Source organism: Pelodiscus sinensis, chromosome 1, assembly GCF_049634645.1.
Source record: "Pelodiscus sinensis isolate JC-2024 chromosome 1, ASM4963464v1, whole genome shotgun sequence".
Taxonomy (NCBI): domain Eukaryota; kingdom Metazoa; phylum Chordata; order Testudines; family Trionychidae; genus Pelodiscus; species Pelodiscus sinensis.
The window spans coordinates 6,549,361-6,569,293 of record NC_134711.1 but is presented as its reverse complement, the minus strand read 5'-3'; the positions used below and the strand labels follow the sequence as shown (position 1 = coordinate 6,569,293).

Sequence of the window (19,933 nt, the reverse complement as noted above, 5' to 3'; positions counted from 1 at the left end):
TGTGTTTTAAGTAATAGTTATTGGCATTTTTCAATTATCTCCATGACACTTTAAAATATATTTGTATATGAAAGGCGTTCAATAAAGTTCTGTTCCTCCTCATCGCTGGCTGCTGTTCTCTCATCACTCATCGGCCTGTCCTTTGGGGCATAGCTTCAGAGAGGGGCAGAAGAGACAAGAGCCTCCATTTCATCTCTGTAGCCTTGACTCAGCAAAGCAATTAATTCTGTTCTATACAGACCGTTATGCTATGCTGATCTCTGTAGCATCTGAGTGCCTTCTAACAGTGCATGAAGCAATGTGACTACCATCTGTTAGGATTGGAAAACTCAAGTTCATCCCTCGTCAGCAAAACACTAATGTTTTACTGCTCTGTTCTTGAATCTCTACACCCATGGTCTGGCACCAACACCTTTGGGACGCTATTCCAACATCCGTTCACACTCAAGGGGTACGTCTAGACTACAGGCTTTTGTTGACAGAGGCTTTGTCGACAGATACTGTCGACAAAGCTTCTGTTGACAAAGAGCATCTAGACTACAGCCAGTTGTGTCGACAAAGCAAGCCACTTTGTCGACATGAGAGTGTGAACGCAAAGGGCAGTGTAGATACAAAAACACCTTCTGTCAACAGAGCTCTGTCAACAAAAGGCGTTATTCTTCGTAGAATGAGGTTTACCACCATCGGCAAAACTGCTGAGTTCTATCGACGTTATGTAGACGCAGGTATAGTTTTGTCAACAAAAGTCCACTTCTGTCAACAAAACCCTATAGTCTAGACACACCCCTGGAGATTGCCCCTAACATCCAGCCAAACTTTTCTGCTGGGACATGTAAAATTAACAGGGGTCTGGGATAGTGGTAAGGATTTCGGCCACAGTAGGCATTACCATGGAGCATGCTCCTTCCCTTCATTTTTGCAGTCTAGAAAAATAGATAAGCATGCAGCTGCTCTGCTTTGTTGTGTCTTTTGCTTATCCTCATTGGCGCTGTATAAAATATCTTCAGGGTTAAATATCTTGTAATTTGTAACCTGCTGATTTAGAAATTTTGCAGCGTAGAAAGTGTTGATTTAATTAGAAATTCTGAAAATAGTAATTAGGGGCGAGCGTAATTGTATTCATTATTTGTTTATTAATATTCATTTTATGGGAGTTAATATCCTATATATAGTAGCCCAATGTCTGTGAGTCTGTAACGCTGATGTACACGGCCCCACCTCCTGGCCATGTACGTCAGCGCCCTGCCCCCTTCCTCTCTCTCCGTGGCGGCTCGGCTGAGTGCTGCGCCGCTCAGCTGGGCCGCAACGGGGGAACAAGCGGCGGCAAGCGGCCGTTTGGGGTCCGCGCTCCCCATCATGTTTGGGCTGCCCCATGGCGGGAGGGGAAGGGGGGGCGTGGCGATGAAGTACACAGCCCCGCCCCCTGGCCATGTAGGTCACCGCCCCGTCCCCCTCCCTCGCAGCGGCCCAGCTGATCAGGCAGCACTCAGTGGAGTGCCATGGCGGGAGGGGAAGGGGAAGGGGAAGGGGAGAGAGAGGCAGGAGGAGGAGAAGAGAAAGAAAGAGACAGAGAGAGAGGCAGGAGGAGAGCTGAGAGAGAAGGGGGGAGGCAGTAGGAGGAGAGAGAGAGAGAGAGACACGGAGCGAGAGACCGGAGGCTCAGGAGAGAAGACCAAGGTGGAGGAGAGACCTGAAAATCCCGTCTTATGACGGGCTAATTGGCTAGTTACTAAATAAGGGTATGTCTACACTACCCCGCTAGTTCGAACTAGCGGGGTAATGTATGCATACCGAACTTGCTAATGAAGCCCGGGATTTGAATTTCCCGGGCTTCATTAGCATAAGCGGGGAGCCGCCATTTTTAAATCCCCGCTGCTTCGAACCCCGTGTAGCGTGGCTACACGGGGCTCGAACTAGGTAGTTCGGACTAGGGTGCCTATTCCGAACTACCGGTACACCTCGTTTCACGAGGAGTAACGGTAGTTCGGAATAGGACCCTAGTCCGAACTACCTAGTTCGAGCCCCGTGTAGCCGCGCTACACGGGGTTCGAAGCAGCGGGGATTTAAAAATGGCGGCTCCCCGCTTATGCTAATAAAGCCCGGGAAATTCAAATCCCGGGCTTCATTAGCAAGTGCGGTATGCATACATTACCCCGCTAGTTTGAACTAGCGGGGTAGTGTAGACATACCCTCAGGTTTTAGGAAAAGTAGTGAATTAACATACTAAAATAGATAAAAGTGTGCTATTGGCACCAAGTTGTTGCCACTCGGATGTTGTGTTGAATGTCAGAGGTAAAGGTGTGTAGGCAATAAAGCAGTTCTGTTTACCCCATCCGCTCCTGGGTTGCCTGCTTCTTCTGTAAGGGTATGTCTACACTACCACTCTAGTTCGAACTAGGGTGGTAATGTAGGCAACCAAAGTTGCAAATGAAGCCCTGGATTTGAATTTCCCAGGCTTCATTTGCATATTGCCGGGCGCCGCCATTTTTAAATGTCCGCTAGTGTGGACTCCGTGCCGCGCGGCTACACGCAGCACGGACTAGGTAGTTCGGATTAGGCTTCCTATTCCGAACTACCATTACGCCTCGTTCCACGGAAGCCTAATCCGAACTACCTAGTCCGTGCCGCGTGTAGCCGTGCGGCACAGAGTCCGCACTAGCGGACATTTAAAAATGGCAGCGCCCAGCAATATGCAAATGAAGCCTGGGAAATTCAAATCCCAGGCTTCATTTGCAACTCCGGTTGCCTACATTACCACCCTAGTTCGAACTAGGGTGGTAGTGTAGACATACCCTAATATCTGGTGTCACAAACAGAATCCCAGGGAAGAGTCATGTCTGATCATCACATCTCGGTTGATCGCATGGGTAAGTCTGACGGGCTGTTTACTGCAACAACTGTTAAGGATTTTATTAACAAGTTGGTGGGGAAATGGGAAGGGGTCCTTATGTGCATCCCTCTGGGGGTCATCAGGACTGGTCTGCCATCTGTTGCTTCTTGTCCTACTGCCTCTGGCGACTGATACTAGGGATATTAAATATCAGTTAATGGAATAGTTGATTAAACTCACGAATTCTTATCGGTTACTCAACTGTTCTATAGTCTCCAGGCGTGGGGCCAGCAGCCAGTGCGCTCCGGCCCCACTGCTGAGGAGCCTCCTGCCACTCCGCACTGCTGCCTCTGATACAGAGGCAGCAGAGGTGGTGCCAGGCGGGTGCTGGTCTGCGAGGGGACTCAGTTTAAAAACCAGCTCCCCTTGTGGACCGGCTGCCTGTTTCCCCATGCTGTAGCCTCTGATACAGAATCAGAACTGAGCTGAGCTGCCTGCCTGCCTGGCTCCTAATACACTTTAAATGCAGAGCCACAGTGGGGGTAGGTCTCAGACCCCGCACAAGCCAGGACTGAGCCCGGCTGCTGGCCAGCCTGCTAAAAAATGTACGGGGCGGGAGGGGAGAAGGGGATGCACGTAGTCTATAGCATTAACCTATAAGCTTTTGCTTATCCATTAATTGACTAAACTATTACTTCCCTAACTGAGACTAAACCTCCTTTAGTCATTTACATTTTCACACACATACTTCAGGATGTCTATTACCCTTACATCTGAAATCTCTCCTGTATATTTATCCTTCTACAAGGAAAAACCCCCAGAGGGAAATGAACTCTCTTACCTCTCTCCCTCCAAGTATTAGCTCTACATTGTCAGTAATAATTAAACACATAATAAGTGTTTGTAGTTCTGCATTTAGGGCTTTATAGTATCTCCTATCCAAGGATCCCAAAGGAGCTTTTATTTATAGACCTCAATGAATTCAGGCTTACAGTTAAAGACCCTTAGAAGATATGGAAGACTTATGCCTGTTTTACAGATGGAAAAACTGAGGCAAAAAATGTGCCTATCATCTGTCTGTCTTAAGGTTTTGCACTGATATCAGGGCTGTTGGGACTCTTTGTCAGGTCCTGGGAGCAGGTGTCTCCAGGCCCTGTGGAAAAAAGGGTGAGATTGGGGGCTAGCCTCCCCATGGCAGTCTTTCAGTGCCACCAGGGGCTTCACTGGTGATTCAGAAGACCCAAGGGAGCCCCACGCCCTTTTAAATCATCAGGCTCTGAGGCATCTGCCTCCTTTGACTCCCCGTCAGCAGCCCTGACTGATATCGATCATTGTGGTCTCTGAGGATACTCTGTCTAACCGAGTCTGGCAATAGCAAAGTCCCTGGTGGACTCCTTGGAGTCTATGGCATTTCTCCCTTTCGGCTGTGGGCCTCGTCTTTTGAGAAGAGGAAGGAAGCCAGGAAGAAATGCTCATCACTAACATCCATTGCAGTGGTGCGCGAGGCCCCATTCCGGGATCAGATCCAGAAGCCTTGTATGCTGTGCACAGTGCAGCAAAGAGGACTGACGGTCCGAGTATGAGGCAGCAGGAGGGGCACAATGCAAGAGCGAGATCCCTGGAATTGGCGGAATAAGCAGAGGTCACAGCACCTCAGCTGCCTATCCTTTGTCAAGGGTTTTGCAGACATCACAGCGGAAAGTGGAAAAGGTCGCAGAGCAAGTAAGGGGGAGAAACCAGCTCTCCTTACATTTCAGGATTGGGCTCTAACCACTAGGCCATGTTGTTTCCCTATAGGTTTTAAAGATCATGATCATGTGCCCCTGAACACCTCCTATTCCTAGCCTCCAGCACACAGAAACACCTCTGGCCATCAGCAAAGCTGCCTTTTGTTGTGATTGTTCATCAGGAAACCAACAAAGGAGGAAAGAGCAAGTTAAAAGACAATGATAATGCCAGCAATTCTGATTCTGCCTGTCCATCTCTGCTCCTGCCCCTTCTTGGCATATCACTTATTAGTATCAAACTCCAGTTCAGATACTCCGGTGGTGCAGTATGTACCATTAGAGTGAGAAATTCTCTGCCTTCGGAATCCACCCTCTGGAACATCTGTAGGGATTTATAGTGACTCTCTGAGTAAACCAACATGTCAGGATTTCTCCTGGCAAACAGCCACAGGGCGGTTTTCATCCAGCAGCCCTGTTGGAGTTTTACAGAAGTCAGTTGCACTGTGCAGTGGCTATTGGTCAAAAATACCCTGCATGAAGTCTTCCCACGTGCGGCTCTGAAAGACTGGCTGCAATGCAGAATTCACACTCTGTCAGAGAGGTTTGACTTGGGGAATGGGGGGAATTAATGCACACAACTCCCATTAGTCTGAATGGGAATGACAAGGGTTAAAAAAGTCCTCTGGAAGAGTAAAATCAGATTAAATCCTTAATGTAGGCCCTGCTTGGGGTACAGGTACACTGTGAGATTTTTTTGAGAAGAGGCATGCAAATAGCGCTCGCCTTTGCATATCTTCCGGGGTTTTTTTTCCCCGCAAGAGGCTTTTCTGCCATTTGGCCCTGTCTCTATGGAGCGAAATGATGGAAATACTTCCTCTTTTGAAAGCCCCCTTCTTCCTCGTAAAACGAGGTTTACAGGGGCTTTCAAAAGAGGAGGTTTTTTCCGACATTTGGCCCCGTGTAGACGGAGCCAAATGGTGGAAAAGCCTCTTCCGGGAAAAAAAATGGAAGAAGGTACACAAATGTGAGCGCTATTTGCATACCTCTTCAAAAAAAAAAAAAAAAAAAACAGTGTAGCTGTACCCTTTAAGATGAATAAGAAATGATATCAGCATTGTCATATATTTATACTTTTTTTTTTTTTTTTTTTACAGACTAGACACAAAGGCTACGTCTACACTGGCATGAATTTCCGAAAATGCTTTTAACGGAAAAGTTTTCCATAAAAAACATTTTCGGAAAAGAACGTCTAGATTGGCAGGATGCTTTTCCGCAAAAGCACTTTTTGAGGAAAAGCATCCGTGGCCAATCTAGACGCGGTTTTCCGCAAAAAAGCCCCAATCGCCATTTTCGCAATCGGGGCTTTTTTGCGTAAAACAATACTATGCTGTCTACACTGGCCCTTTCACGCAAAAGTCTTTCGGAAAAAGACTTTTTCCCGAACGGGAGCAGCATAGTACTTCCGGAAAAGCACTGATGATTTTACAGGAGATCGTCAGTGCTTTTCCGGAAATTCAAGCAGCCAGTGCAGACAGCTGGCAAGTTTTTCCGCAAAATCATTTGATTTTGCGGAAAAACTTGCCAGTCTAGACACAGCCAAAGATTACTTAGCTCACTGCTGAAATGTAGTCACTTCTGGGGCAGAGCGCAGCAGCTGCATGACAAACAATTAGCACGGGATTGGACAGAGCTAGATGCCCAGGGCTAACTCCGCTTGGGCTTGCTCAGACAGCAAGTCAGCAGGTGATTCTGTAACCCAGTGTGGTTCACTGTCCCATGCAGTGGCACTTAGACCACTTACCGCGAGAGATAGGAACAAGGGAGCTCCACAGCCTAAGCTGAGAGCCGGCTGGCTTTGTAACTCAAGCAACAGAGGCTCCTACACTAAGCTCTAGCAAAGCCCAGATTCAAATCTGCCCAGTGCCGGTTACAATTCCAGAGCCAATGGGAGCAGCGGGGAAAACTGCCAGTGGTTTCCTGCACGGCTATTCCCCCAGCCAGGTGGAGAGAAAAGGAAGTGGCAGCATGCGGAAAGGCTCCCTCCTGCTGTGAGATGGGTCTGGCCTGCAAGGCTCTCCACCACCATGGAAAGCCAGTGCTGGCCGCCTAACCTTGCAGAGAGGGGGCTGTGGGGCTGGAGCACCAGCACAGGCTCCCCACTGCATAGGGTGGGAGCCTGGAGCTCACAGCCCACCGATAATATGGTTGTGGACCACTAGTGATCCACAGACCACACTGAGAGCCATTGGCTTAGACCTGCGCCTGTGGAATGTTTATGGACAGAACGTTGCCTTTCCTCCTCACCCGAAATACAGCACTATGTGGGCACACTGAGGCCATGTCTAGACTGCATCCCTCTGTCGATAGAGGGATTCAAATCAAGCACATCAAAAGTGCTAATGAAGCCGGGATTTAAATATCCCATGCCTCATTAGCATAAACATGGCCACTGCTTTTTTTTTTCGAAACGGAGGTTAAAAACCTTACTTGCCATGGGTCACAGAGGCTATGTCTACACTGCAGGGTTTTATCAGAAAAAGATACGCAATTTGCGTACCTTTTTTCGATTGTTCTTTCACAAGAGGTTTTTCTGACATTTGGTCTGTCTACACAGGGCCAAATGTTGGGAAAACCTTTTATTTCAGAAGAGCCCTTATTCCTCATAAAATGAGGAATATCGGGTGTCCGAAAGAGTGCATTTGCCCTTCCGAAAAATTTTTTGGAAGAGCAGACGCATTCTCGATGCGGTGGAGTTTTTCCAGGATACCTCTGGTATCCCGGAAAAACTCCATAGTGTAAAGATAGCCAGAGAGAGTCTTTACACAAATCCATCAATCTTGAGTAGGGCTTATGGCTCCTGGTTTCAAGACATGTGTCTGCCCCTCTCTGCCATCTTACACAAATCTTTCCAGGTACCCCCTTGAAAACCTGATGCAAAGCTGATTAAAGTCAATGAAAGAACTCCCATCAATGTTGGGCCAGGCCCTAAAGCAGAGAGGCAAACAAGAGACCTACTTGAAAACACAGAGAAAGGTTTAAATCTAACAGTGATGGGACAACTGTGCTGGGTTTCCCCTTGCAAAGATGCCCTGCAGACTACTGGAGGGACGGACAGTGCTTTGAAGCTGGACAGCACTCTAATGAGTGCTAAGATGGACCCATCTGCACTGGGCACTCGGGGAGACACACACAACACAGCGTCAGCCACCCTGAGAGGCAGGACCAAGCCGGAAGAGAAGATGGAGGCAGCGATGTGGAAGCGAAGCTGGCAGCAGCTGACTGTAGCATCCCGAGAAAGCAACAAGCACTAATGAACCACGTCGAGAGCCAAAGCAAAGAGCCGCAAGACTGGAAGCGAGAGGACTGGGTGCTCTCTGTTTTGTAAGAAGCTGTCTACCTCCACTGGCTTGATCGGGGAGTTTTAATTAGCAGAACTTGCAGTGCCACTAAGCACAGGGAGCAAGACACATGTATGGCCTAGGCAAGAGCATTGGCCAACAGAACATGCTGAGGAAAAGGAACATGGCAGGGAAAAGACATCTGGACTCATTTGGTGCTCTCTCTCTCTCTCTGTCCTTTTCTTCCCAGCACAACCAAATAACAAGGAAAGTGTCTACGGTTATGTCTACACAGCAACGTCCCTTCGAAATAACTAGTGTTATTTTGAAGTAACGTAGTCCGTGTCTACACAGCAAGCAGTTATTTTGAAATAATGCCAAAATATTGTCAAGCTGGAGGACTTGTGACTCTGAATCCTTGTGACGGGGCGAGGCAGCCCTGCACTGAACCTACAGGGCCCAGCCAGGGTTACCTGGCTGCAGAGGCCCCTCCCCCACAGCCCTACCGAGCATGCCCGGGCTGCAGCAGGGCTATAAAAGCCTGGGGAAAGACTCAGTCTGGGGAGACAGCCAGAGGAGAAGGACCGGGGCAGGGAGCTCCCACTCAGCTGTTGCCGGGGATGCCAGGAGAGGTGGAAAGGGACGCGGAGGCGAGTTGGGGTAACCCCAGGATTACCGACCAAGGGGACGCCGGCACGGAGCTCGCAGCCAGCTGGGCAAGTACAGGGGAAGGCACCCCCAGGGACTGGGTAGGAAGTGGCCCAGGGCAGGAACAAGAGCCGCCTCGCCCGCCCAGAGAACATCGGTGCGTTTCGGTCGGACTGTCCCGCCGAGGGAGTGACCCGTTACCCGGTCGCTTGCAGGGCCCTGGGCTGGGACCCGGTGGAGTAGGGTGGGCCTGGGTCCCCCTACCCAGGGGTGTGCCCCGCTATAACCCCTGAACTACATTGTGGACTCAGGCCGGAGGGCCTTGGCCTTGTTTAAAGGGCCAGCTACAAACTGCATTGTGACTGCGCTGTGGACTCAGGCCAGAGGGCCTAGGCCTTGTTTAAAGAGCCAGCTATAAACTGTATCGTAGCAGTGTTGGGGACTCAGGCGGGAGGGGCCTGTAACCCTCATTGTACGAGGAGTAAGGGAAGTTGGAGGAAGAGTGCTGTAGTTCGAAGTAAGTGCTGTGTAGACTCAGCTCAATTTGACTCAGCTCAATTTGTGTAGCTTATTTCGAATCAAGCCCTGCTGTGTAGATGCACCCTAACACAGTGCAGAACGTATTTTGTTTATTCACCTGCTCTTTGGCTGTAATTGTAGTATTACAATTCAAATAACAGACCAATATCAGAGAGGAGGTTCACCCCAGCACCAGCCAAGGTGGAAGCAAAAGACACATGGTTTTAACCTCATTAGCATCCTTGGGAGAAACAATATAAAGGTCTGAATGAATCGCTGCCTATCTCGCAAGCTTTACCGGGGGAGCTCCTCGAAGGGATGAATGCAGCCAGGGAAAGCATGCAGCCACTGGGCTGGAATGCCCTGCTAGTCTCTTTCTGGAGTATCCACCACTGTATAATTTAGGCAGAGAAGCTCTTGAGGAGATGATAAAGCGACTGGAGGGAATCATACGCTGCAAAACGAAAGTTAAGATCTTGCCCTCTACCACTTTAGCCCTATCCTTCCTATCTGTGGCTCTCAAACTATGGATGGTGAAGTAAACCTCAATGTCTCGGTGAGCTAGGGAGGAATCGCTGTCCCCGTTTGACCCCAGGGGAAACGGAGGCATCTTTGTATTACGTGACTTGCCCACCGTCACAAAGGGAAGCACCAAGAAGACTATCCAGATTATTGGGCTTCCAGACCTCTGATCATGACTCTTCCTGTTTTGAATGCCTACAAAACAACATGTTTTGATACCTACAGACGGGCCTCCGAGGGGAAGATACCAGGTGGAATCCTGGATAACAAGGTGCTGTAAAACCCTGTCACGACTCCCTCCTGAAAAATGATGTCTGCTGCAACAGTAACTCCAGGCTTTAAGGCAGTAACCTCATTGTGTTACAAGCACCAGAGAAAAAGTCGCAGGTTTTTCCAGGTAGACACAGGACTCCAAGGCTGTTCTCTGGGTACCTCCGAGGAATATTATTTTCCATGTAGTTCTTGGCTTCCAAATACAGTGAGTGCCAGACGCCCACAATTACCTTGAAAAATGTCTCTGAGACACATCCGGTCAGAAACGTCTGGCTGGATATTTTGTGGTTTTGATTTGGAAGCTGATTTTTTTTATAATAGCTAATTAGGTAGCTTTCTCAAGCAGTAATTTAAAGTCTGCTAATTATCCCATTGTCTGAATACGAAAACGAAAATCTCTCCCTCCTTGTTACCCAAGCCCTGGTGAAAAATATTAAAGGTTGACATGTTGCCAGTCGCAAAATGAACCCTAGAAATTAGCTCGGAGGTGGGAACTTAATTCAATTGTCTCCGCTCTCCCACGATGTCATGAGCAACTGCAGGCGAGTGCTCTTTTCAGCCGGCTATGCTTGAGACTGATGCTCAGCATTCCCTCTAATCTTTTCCATCCATGTGTGGAATAAAGTTTATTTGCACTGAGGCAAGTGCAAATGTACACCACTGGCAGAAACAAAAAACCTAGCTGTGGACACTCTGCAAATCACCTGAGAGGCACTGGAATCTATCGTGAGCGGCTGCACAAGCTTACAGGGAACACCGCTAATGATCCAAAATGACACATTTACATTAGTCTCCCTACCTGGGGGCTCAAGATGATCAAGAGATGTGGTCCTAATGCAGGGCATTATGGGAGGTTTATGCCTTCTCTTGCAGCATTGGCCATGGGTGGAGATAGAATACCAGTTCATTAGTGTATTTAGTCTGAACTGGTGCATGGGATTTAGAATCCCCAACGGTAACCCAGATGTCTCTTTAAACAATACCAGCAGAGCAGTATCTTGGCATCAGCTGATGGAAGGAGGGAGCAATAGCTCAGTGGTTTGAGCATTGGCCTGCTAAATGCAGGCTTATGAATTCAATCCTTGAGGGGGCCATTTAGGGATTTGGGACAAATCTGCCAGGGATGGTAGTTGGTCCTGCTGTGAGGGCAGGCAACTGGACTTGATGACCTCTCAAGGTCCCTTCCAGCTCTACGAGATGGTATATATCTCCATATATTATAGATGCATCATTGCTTCTGTGTGGCAATTAGGGATCTAAAAAATCCCATTTAATCAGCCAACTGGGTTAAATGTTACACTTAACCAGTTCACTGCTTAAATGGGGGTGGACGGGGGCTGCTCCAGATGGACTAGAGCACCCACACCACATTGCTTGTGGCAGGCCCTACCAGGATGGAGTGCGCCCTGCCACCAATGGCTAGCAGAAAGCGTCGCCTGGTAAAGGTGATGCTTACTGGTTAACCATTGGCATCCCTAGTGGCCATTCCCAGTCCCCAAATATAATTGATTCACACCAGCAAAAAAAAGCTTCTAAAAAAAAAAGAGCAATCTCAGTCCAGTATCTGATCTGTAATTAGGGTTGCCAGAGACTTTCACAAAAAGTACCGAACATGACGGGAAAAAAATTGGCTGAGCAAAAAAAAACGGGGGACCAAACTTGTTGAGCAAATAAATAAATAAATAAATAAAATGGGGGGCCTGAAATTTTGAGCAAAAAGAAAAAACACGCGCAAAACAAAAAGGGTCACTGCACCTTTAAATCCCCATGCTCCCCACTCTCCCCATCAGATGCGGCAGGGAAAGAATGTCTCATGAGGCCTTCCATCCGAGAAACAGAAAATACCAGACATTTTACATGTTCGGTAGTTTCTGGGTTTTTTAATCAGAAAGAGGCCACAAATACTGGACAGTCCACGCCAATACCGGACATCTGGCAACCCTAGTGCTGTTGAAAGCACAGTCCAGATTCCCAGTTACAAAGACCAGCAGGATTCAGATAAGATAACATGAAGCAATGTCCCATACTGGAATCTGGGGAGAAAATGACTGCGGAGTCTTTAATTGCCAGAAGTAGGCATGGTCTCGGTTTTACAGCTCATTGAAAAGATGGCCTCCCGTTCCCAGGCCTCTCACCACCTCACTGCTGCTGTGCTGACTCATCGGCACCTCTCTCCTTCCAGCACCTGTGAGTTCCTTGGGATTTCCCTTCCGAGCCGCTCATCTCCGCGGCTAGCTTATGTAATCGGAGAAGATCGCAATGCAAGGTGGTGTGGCTGCAGGCCAGGAATGGCTTTATCTCCTAAGCAACTGAACAGGAATAGTTCCCTCTGTACCTGTGAAGAATCTAAAACCAAAAATAAGCCAGATGTCGCCGCCCAATAGGAAAACCAGAAAAGGGTTCTATTTACTTCCCTCCTTGCTAGAGGGACCCCCTGTGGTAGCATGAGGGGCAATGACCAGCAGGCCTAAAGCAGCAGCTGTTCTCAGACTGCTTGAGACATCTATCAGGGATGACCTAGATGGTGCCTGGTCCTGCCATGAGGGCAGGGGACTGATCTCTCGAGGTCCCTTCCAGTTCTAGTGTTCTATGATTCTATTAAAAGCTGCTTCTGAAGCAGAGGGAATTCTACACAGGGCATTTGGGCGAGCCTAGAAATGGGTGACGGAAGAGGGATCATGTGAGGATTACCTGGTGCACCTGGCATTGGCCACTGTTGGCAGACAGGATACTGGGCTAGATGGACCTTTGGTCTGGCCCAGTATGGCCATTCTTATGTTCTTATGTTCTTATGTTCACCCTTTCCCCTCGAAGAGCTAGCATATATAGACAGAGATGGATCTAGCTCAGTGGTCCCCAACGTGGTGCCCGTGGGTGCCATAGCGCCCGCTGGGCCATTTCTGTGCACCCGCCGAGTGATCAGGGCCGCCCCTGCCCCCAGGCGCGTGGCGCATGGGCGGTGCCGGCCGCTGGGCGTGCAGCGTATGGGCGGCCCCGCCCCCGGGTGCACAGCGCAAGGGCTGTGCTGGTCCCAGGTGCGTGGAGCATGGGCGTCCCCAGCCCTGGGCGTGCGGCACAGGAGTGGCATTGACCCTGGGAGTGCAGCACATGGGTGGTGCTGGCACTGGGCATGTGGCATATGGGTGGCCCCGCCCTTGGGCGTGTGTGTGGCTCCACCCCCAGGTGCGTATGCGGCCCTGCCCCTGTGTGCCCGGCACGTGAGTGGCCCCGCCCCTGGGCGCCCGGCAGCCCCAAAAGGTTGGGGACCACTGATCTAGCTCACAGTCCCTTAGGGGCTGAGTCTCTCAAGCTGTCCAGGTGAGCCCAGAGTTGAGAGCATATCTTCTAGCTGCTCCCAAGTTCTATGACAACTGGGCCAGCCTTCAACTCCTACTAGAAGCTCGCATGGCCCCTGGCGGCCCATCTATTTGTTTTAAATCATCATAGGGTGCTCACAAGTGCAGGTTAGAAAATAAAACCAGCTTTTGTTGCTATGCCATCTGCAGACATAAATGAGGCTGCCTCTGTGTAGCTACAGAATGCAAAGTGTTAAGATTTCAAAGGCACTACTGCATCTTTCCACTGCTAACAGTAAAAGAAATTAAGGAACAGAACAAAAAAAAGGGGGGGGGGGCACAACAGGACTGACTCAAAGAAGCCTGTTTCTGTTTTAATCTGTCCATTAAAAACTTGGACCTGGAGTGTAATTCAGCCTCCTCCATTCCCAGTCTACAACCCTTTCAGCACATTTTCAAACTGAGTAGACAGCACAAATAAAATCTGCATGACCTAGAAGACTTCCTGCAAAGCCTGTGGTTAGTTGGAGCTGGGATTTTATGAAGCAGCCTGGCAAGGTGAGTCTCAGAGGAGGCTGGCTAGAGATGTAGAGTCTTAGGGTTTTTTTTTTTTTTTTTTTTAAATACTCTATTAACCTGCAGGCTAAAAAAAAAAACATTAAAAAATAAATATAGACCCATTAAGCTACTTAGAAGAAAACTCACCGCACCTCCAGATCAGAAACGTCTGCCAATTTTCTGTCAGTTGCCCTGTATTTGTACTAGCCTGGGAAAGAAAGGGAGGAGAAGGGAAAAAAAACTAATAGCAGAAGAAAAACAACTGTGTGAAATGCTCTGAAATAACAAGAGCTGCACTGATTTTGTTTCCCGGCAGCTCGTTCTTGACGTGTTTTGAGGGAAGGGGTGAGTGTAATGCAAACGTGTAATAAAAGTAAGGCAAAAATATCGCCAAAAAGGGAGGGGTAATTGCAGGAAAATGGGAATGGAAGGATTTTTCTTCAGTGTGTGAGAGCTGTGCTGGAAGCTAATGTTTGTAAGCATTAAGGCCTTGTCTATGCAGTGGATCGACTCTGCAGCGACTGATCCACAGGCCATCAATTTATGACGTCTACTGTAGACACGATAAATCAATCTCCGAGGGTGCTCCCGTTCATGCTGGTGCTCCACCAAGAAGAAGGGTAGCCAACCTCGATGTGAGACCAACCCCCACTGACCTTAGCACACACAAGACACCACAATATGTCAACTTCAACTATGCTATTTGCACAGCTGATGTAGATCGACAGTTAGTGCAGGTTAGAGTAGACAAGGATTCTGTAAATAAAAATCCATCCTCTTAGGCCATCTCCACCCACCCACTCACCCCCTCTTTTCCAAAGTTTGCTAATGTTTTGATGCTGAAATTGATAGCTACTTCCTAATGTCAGACAGGGATGAAATGCCCTTGGTGTAACCCTGCATAATGGTGTATTTCCATTTAATGCCCATGGCACAGCATTAGATTTTTCACACAATATCCCTATGAGATGGGACGTTCTGATAGACCACCGATGACACAGCAGAACATGGGCCAGCGGAACATCCATGATGTATCGTTATGCGACAGGGTCTTCTGACAGCATCCAAGGCAAATCTACGCAGCTGTTCTGCGTGCAGAACTCACAGCATTTTCTCAAAAAGGATAATGCAGAATTAAAGGGAGTTTAGAAAGGGGTGATACGAATGACCCAGAGCCAGAGAAACTCACCCATTAAGAGATATTGAAAAGATGGGGATTGTTTACTGTAGAAAGGAAGCGAACGAGAGCAACATAATAAAAAAATGGAACAAATAAATAGTATCAACAAAGTAGATTTGGAGCTTCTTTTCTCTCTCTTTGATAACGACACAAGAAGACTGTAAAGGGAATTAAAAGTTGGGAAATATCAAACTGATAAAAAGAAACATTTTTTGCACACGTTTAATTAGGCCATGGAACTTGCTGCTACCGGAAATCATTGAGGCCAAGAACTTGGTAAAATCCAAAAAGGGTCTGGACATTTCTTGTGGATAAGAATATGCAGAGTCAGAATAGTTAATATTAATACTTTTGGGGAGAGAAATTAAACCTCATGCTTCAGCTTTTAAATGAATCTCTGTTATGGATTGGTGAGAAATCTAATGTGGAGGGGGGCAAATTAATTCACATCTGCCTAAAGCAGGGTTTCTTATCTTGAACCTTCCTCTACAGCACCTAGTGACTGGCACAGTTGGACTATGGGCCTAACCCACTATGCCAGTGCCTACATTCCTGTGTTATGTGTGCCTTTGGGCCTTCCATGATGTAGCTCTATAGGACAAGGTCTGCCATGACTCCATGATAGGACGTTATGGGCCCACAGCCCCAGATAAGCATTAATAAACACACCAACCTCAAGATGCCTGCTTCACACAAAACAAAATGATAGATGTCAGATTCCATGGACTGGCTCATTTCTCAGAAACAGAGGACTTGCCAAACCAGAAGAAAAAAAATGGCCCATCTCTGTCTCTGGAGACTGTGACCCACATAGGAGAAAACAAACATTTGTGCCCAAAGCTGTAAGGCAGTGTTCCCTGGAAGCCGTGTGCATGTGCAGCTGCTCAGGAGAGATTCCAATGCCTCCCAGCTGATTAGCAGAGTGCCCACAGATAGGTTTTTTGTTTCTACTGGTGGTGCATGTTCGCACATGCCTCGGTGCACATAAAAAAATTCTTCTACACATGGATGGAAAAGTTCAGCAGGAACGTTGCTGTACAGTACTGCCCAGAGGCAGAAGTAATGGTGTGGGGGCAGGTTTTCTTCCTGACTCCATCTCAGGATCAGTGAATGCCTTTTTTTATAATGGAGATTGTTATCTCCTAGAACTGAAAGGGACCTCGAAAAGTCATTGAGTCCAATCCCCTACCTTCTCAGCAGGACCAAATACCATCCCTGAGGAATTTTTGCTCCAAATCCCTAAACAGCCTCCACAAGGATTGAACTCACAACCCTAGGTTTAGCAGGCCAATGCTCAAACCACTGAGCTATCCTTGCCTTAGAGCAGGAGGGTCAAAATCCTTTGTCATTCCCACATTAGCACATATAGGACCAGATTTTTTTTTTCTCGTGCACATTGGATGTGGCTTCCTTTGCTAGGTAAGTACATAGGCGGTGGGGGAGGGGAGGAAGAGGAGAATTGTGCCCAGAGGTTGTCCGTGTTCATTGCCAACGAAGCTTGCTCCAGCAAGACCCCGTTCCGTTTCCAGTACTGCAGACTGACATGGAAGCAGTTCACAGCTGTGATTAACCTCTCCCCTAGCCTGTCACTTCGGCGTGTCGTGCGTCAGGGCCTAGGCTGTCTTATTTCTAATAGGGGATGGGAGGCGCTTTGGGTAGAAATGTGTTGCTATGCTATCCCATGGCATTTTGCTACCCCGCAAGTTTGCTGGGTCCAAATTCCCATCCGAGCCGCTCCATGCACACTGCACGTTCGATCCTGCAGAGAGACAGCCCCCTTGAAGGGGAACCCGGCGGCAGCGCCCTACCCTTCAGAGCCCCTGGATGACAGACGCAAAGCAGACAGGGCTGCAGCTTCTAGCTCTTGGATTCTCCCTAGCCCTGCTGCTGCCACTCACATTTCCAAGGCAGCCTGGCCCGCGCTGTACATTGCACAAGAGCTCCAGGGCACAAGCGGCTGAAAATCCCACCTGTGGAGCAGTGGCTCTGTGAACCTACCGTACATGACAAGAGAGAGCAACAGGATACAATCAGGGATGGGAAGAGAATCCAAGCCCTCCACTCCGCACCACCTCCCCCCTGTACCATCTGTTAGCTAACATCCTCCTCTCCCTCTGTCAGCTGTCACAGTTCATCCCTCCTCTCATCTCATCCTCCCGCACCCCACGATGGCCGATCCCTTCTTGTTTCCCTCTTCTCCCTTATCTGCTTCACCCACCTCCCCTCCCGCTCTCCATCTCCCTTCCCTCCTCCGCTCTGTTTTAATTGGCTTCTCCAGGACATTCGCGTTTCCTGGCCTCTGAACCTTCAGCCAGAGGGGAATGGCCTGTGATTTCCACTCGCCTCCGAATCTAAACTCTTGTCGTTGCTAACCTGCCACATGAGCAGCAGAATGAGAAGTGTGGGGGAGGAGAGAGAAGGACAGAACTCATCAGCCAGCCTCCTCTGCAGCAGCAGCGATCATCTCAGACCCCCGGCTAAGGGATCACGCTCTTCCTCTCCGTGATGGTTCAGCGAGATGCTAACAGGGCCCAGTGATTCTCAGCATGCTGAGAGCGGGCAAGCCCAGGAATAGAGAGATCGGCCTAAAAGCCTCCTCCAAGCCAAACCATTTAAATGCACTGGGATTGGCTGCGGCTGCCTCACGGGAGGTGGAAGCCTGTCCCGATGCTGGCGAATCCATCCTAATTTCCACGGGTCTGTCTTCACCTCCTGTCACTGAGACCGGAGACGGAAATGACGACTCTCCCGGGAGTGTGATGCATGACATCACAATTAAGCACAATGAAACAGGATTTATGACATCACAATACAAGGTAACCTCCCTCTTCATGCAAGGCATAGTCACGTGATATAGCAAAAAGTCCCTATTATCTGATCCCACAAACAATGAGAAATGGATGAACACATACACACACACTTTTTGACGCAAACCCGGCTTTTTCTGGCCCTCCCCAGACTTTCTAACTGGTGGCGTGAGTCGTCTTTCCAACTCTCATCTTTCCACTTGGCACGGGCACCTCCTTGAGCCACTAACCTGGGATCCGGGGGCAGGGAGAGAAAGGCACATGCCTGAAACTGTCTCCAAGCTGGCACTGTACCACAATAAACTCTTGCACACATGAGGGAAAAAAAAACTGAACTCCATAGCAGCAGCTGTCCGGAAAGTACATGGCTCTGTGCTTTTACAGGTCACAACGGCCGTCTTTGCAGCAGTGTTCCTCCCCCCCTCAGTTAAATGCAAAGAATCCCCCCCCCACAAGGTGTCCCACCAATGCTAAATGCCCGCTCTTGCCCCCCCCCATCCTCTCCCCAAGCACGCTCCCAAAGCTAATGAGCAAACCTCTTCCTGGCGAGCAAACAAACAACCCAATGCCAGGGGGACAGGGCCGTGATCTCTCCTGGTGCAGGGGCGAACCCCCCCAGGAGGGCTCAACCCACGTCATCAGAGTGCTAGAGAGGAGGAAAACAGTGATCCCCCTCGGGGATGGGAAGTGGAGGAGGGGGGAATTCTTGAATGATGAAGCCCTGTAAATACCGGTCACATACACAGAACTGAATGAGCCGTCCCCTCCCGGCCTCTCCTTCCCCGGCGGGACTCAGCCACATCCTCTGTGCAGGCTTCAGCCTCCATCTCTCCGCCGCAGCAGATTCCTCCCACACACACACCCTGCAGCGCGCTTGGCACCATGCTGGCAGCCTGCCATGCTCCCATCTGCCTCCCACTTCATCCCAGTCTGCTATTGTTTCCAATCAGTTTAGGAAACAACACTGAGAACAATTAGAAAAGATAACGAGGAGGAATTACATAATTACAGCCCATTGAATCCAAAAGCATGTCGCAGGCTGAGTTCTGAAGAGCAGCGAAGGGGGAGGGCATCGTTACATTCTTCTTTGCCTCAACTTACCTACCTGAAGGGGGTCCTTGCTGTGGTCCTTCGCAAGTTCCTTGGCTGGCATGAAAGGGATTTTCCCAGCAGACCAGTGCTTCACAAGGCTAGAGGACCGGGGAATCCTTCATTTTGGCCATCCCACATCAATAGGTGGTAGAAGTTTCAGATTCAGCATTACCTAGTTGACTCCAGGCTCATATTTATGCACGTTTGCCTTCTTTGGTGGCAAGAAAGAAGATGGCCAAGGAGCGAATCCGCTATGGAGATCCCAAGTGAGGTTTACACAACAGTCCCTGTACACTGACAGCTTCTGTGTGCCAGCAGCAGGCTACCAGTGGGCAAGCAGCGGTCCAGGGTTTGATAGCAGCCCTGCACGATGCAACAAAGCTGTGCCTACCTAGGACTTGGCGGTGGCCACTCTCCTGAAACAGTTGCCAATTGGAATTCGAGAGTGACAGCACAGATCAAACTCAGATCCTCCTGTGGCAGAAGCTAAGGTCCCTGCCGTTTAAGCTACAGGAGAATCTCCATACTTTGAGCGCTATAGGGTCTATAGCACATAGGTGTGCTGTTTTTATTCCATCCTTTAGAGGCAGCATTATACAGACACACACACACACACATATGCACACACACACGCACACCCATTTCATTAGAACATTGTTAATGTTCAGAATCATAGAATCATACAACATTAGAACTGGAAGAGACCTCAAGAAGTCATCAAGTCCAGTCCCCTGCCCTCATGGCAGGACCAAGCACCATCTAGACCAGGCATGTCCAAAGTCCGGCCTGCGGGCCAATTGCGGCCCGTGTTCCGGTTTAATACGGCCCCACAGGTAATTTGGCAATATCTATCTTTTATGGCCCCCAACGAATCCATATGTATTGAGATGAATACATTGTAAAATCTCAGTTAATGTCAGTTGGTCTAAATCAGTTATAAATATATTTGGACACAACATGTATACTTGGTGTTATGTTCCTGTTCATATTTTTTGAACTTAAAAGTTGACAGACAACCTTTATTACCAATAATATGTAATGTACTTTACAATGTTCCTGACATATATTTCAGCTTCCTGGATTTTTTTTTCATCTGGCCTTCAGATATGAAAGGCAGAGTGATTTAACACCTGTTTAGATTTG

At 48.7% G+C, this 19,933-nt stretch overlaps 1 protein-coding gene and 1 long non-coding RNA gene across 6 annotated transcripts in view; both read right to left on the bottom strand.

Annotated features, from left to right (window-relative positions):
• PLXNA4 (plexin A4) overlaps positions 1 to 19,933 on the bottom strand; it is a 684,657-nt gene that overhangs the window by 517,649 nt on the left and 147,075 nt on the right. The window lies entirely within an intron of this gene.
• LOC142828081 (uncharacterized) lies at positions 11,892 to 18,138 on the bottom strand. The gene is made up of 2 exons (XR_012903047.1): positions 17,265 to 18,138; positions 11,892 to 16,885 (listed from the first exon to the last, which is right to left on the bottom strand). It is a non-coding gene; the product is annotated as an uncharacterized LOC142828081 (long non-coding RNA).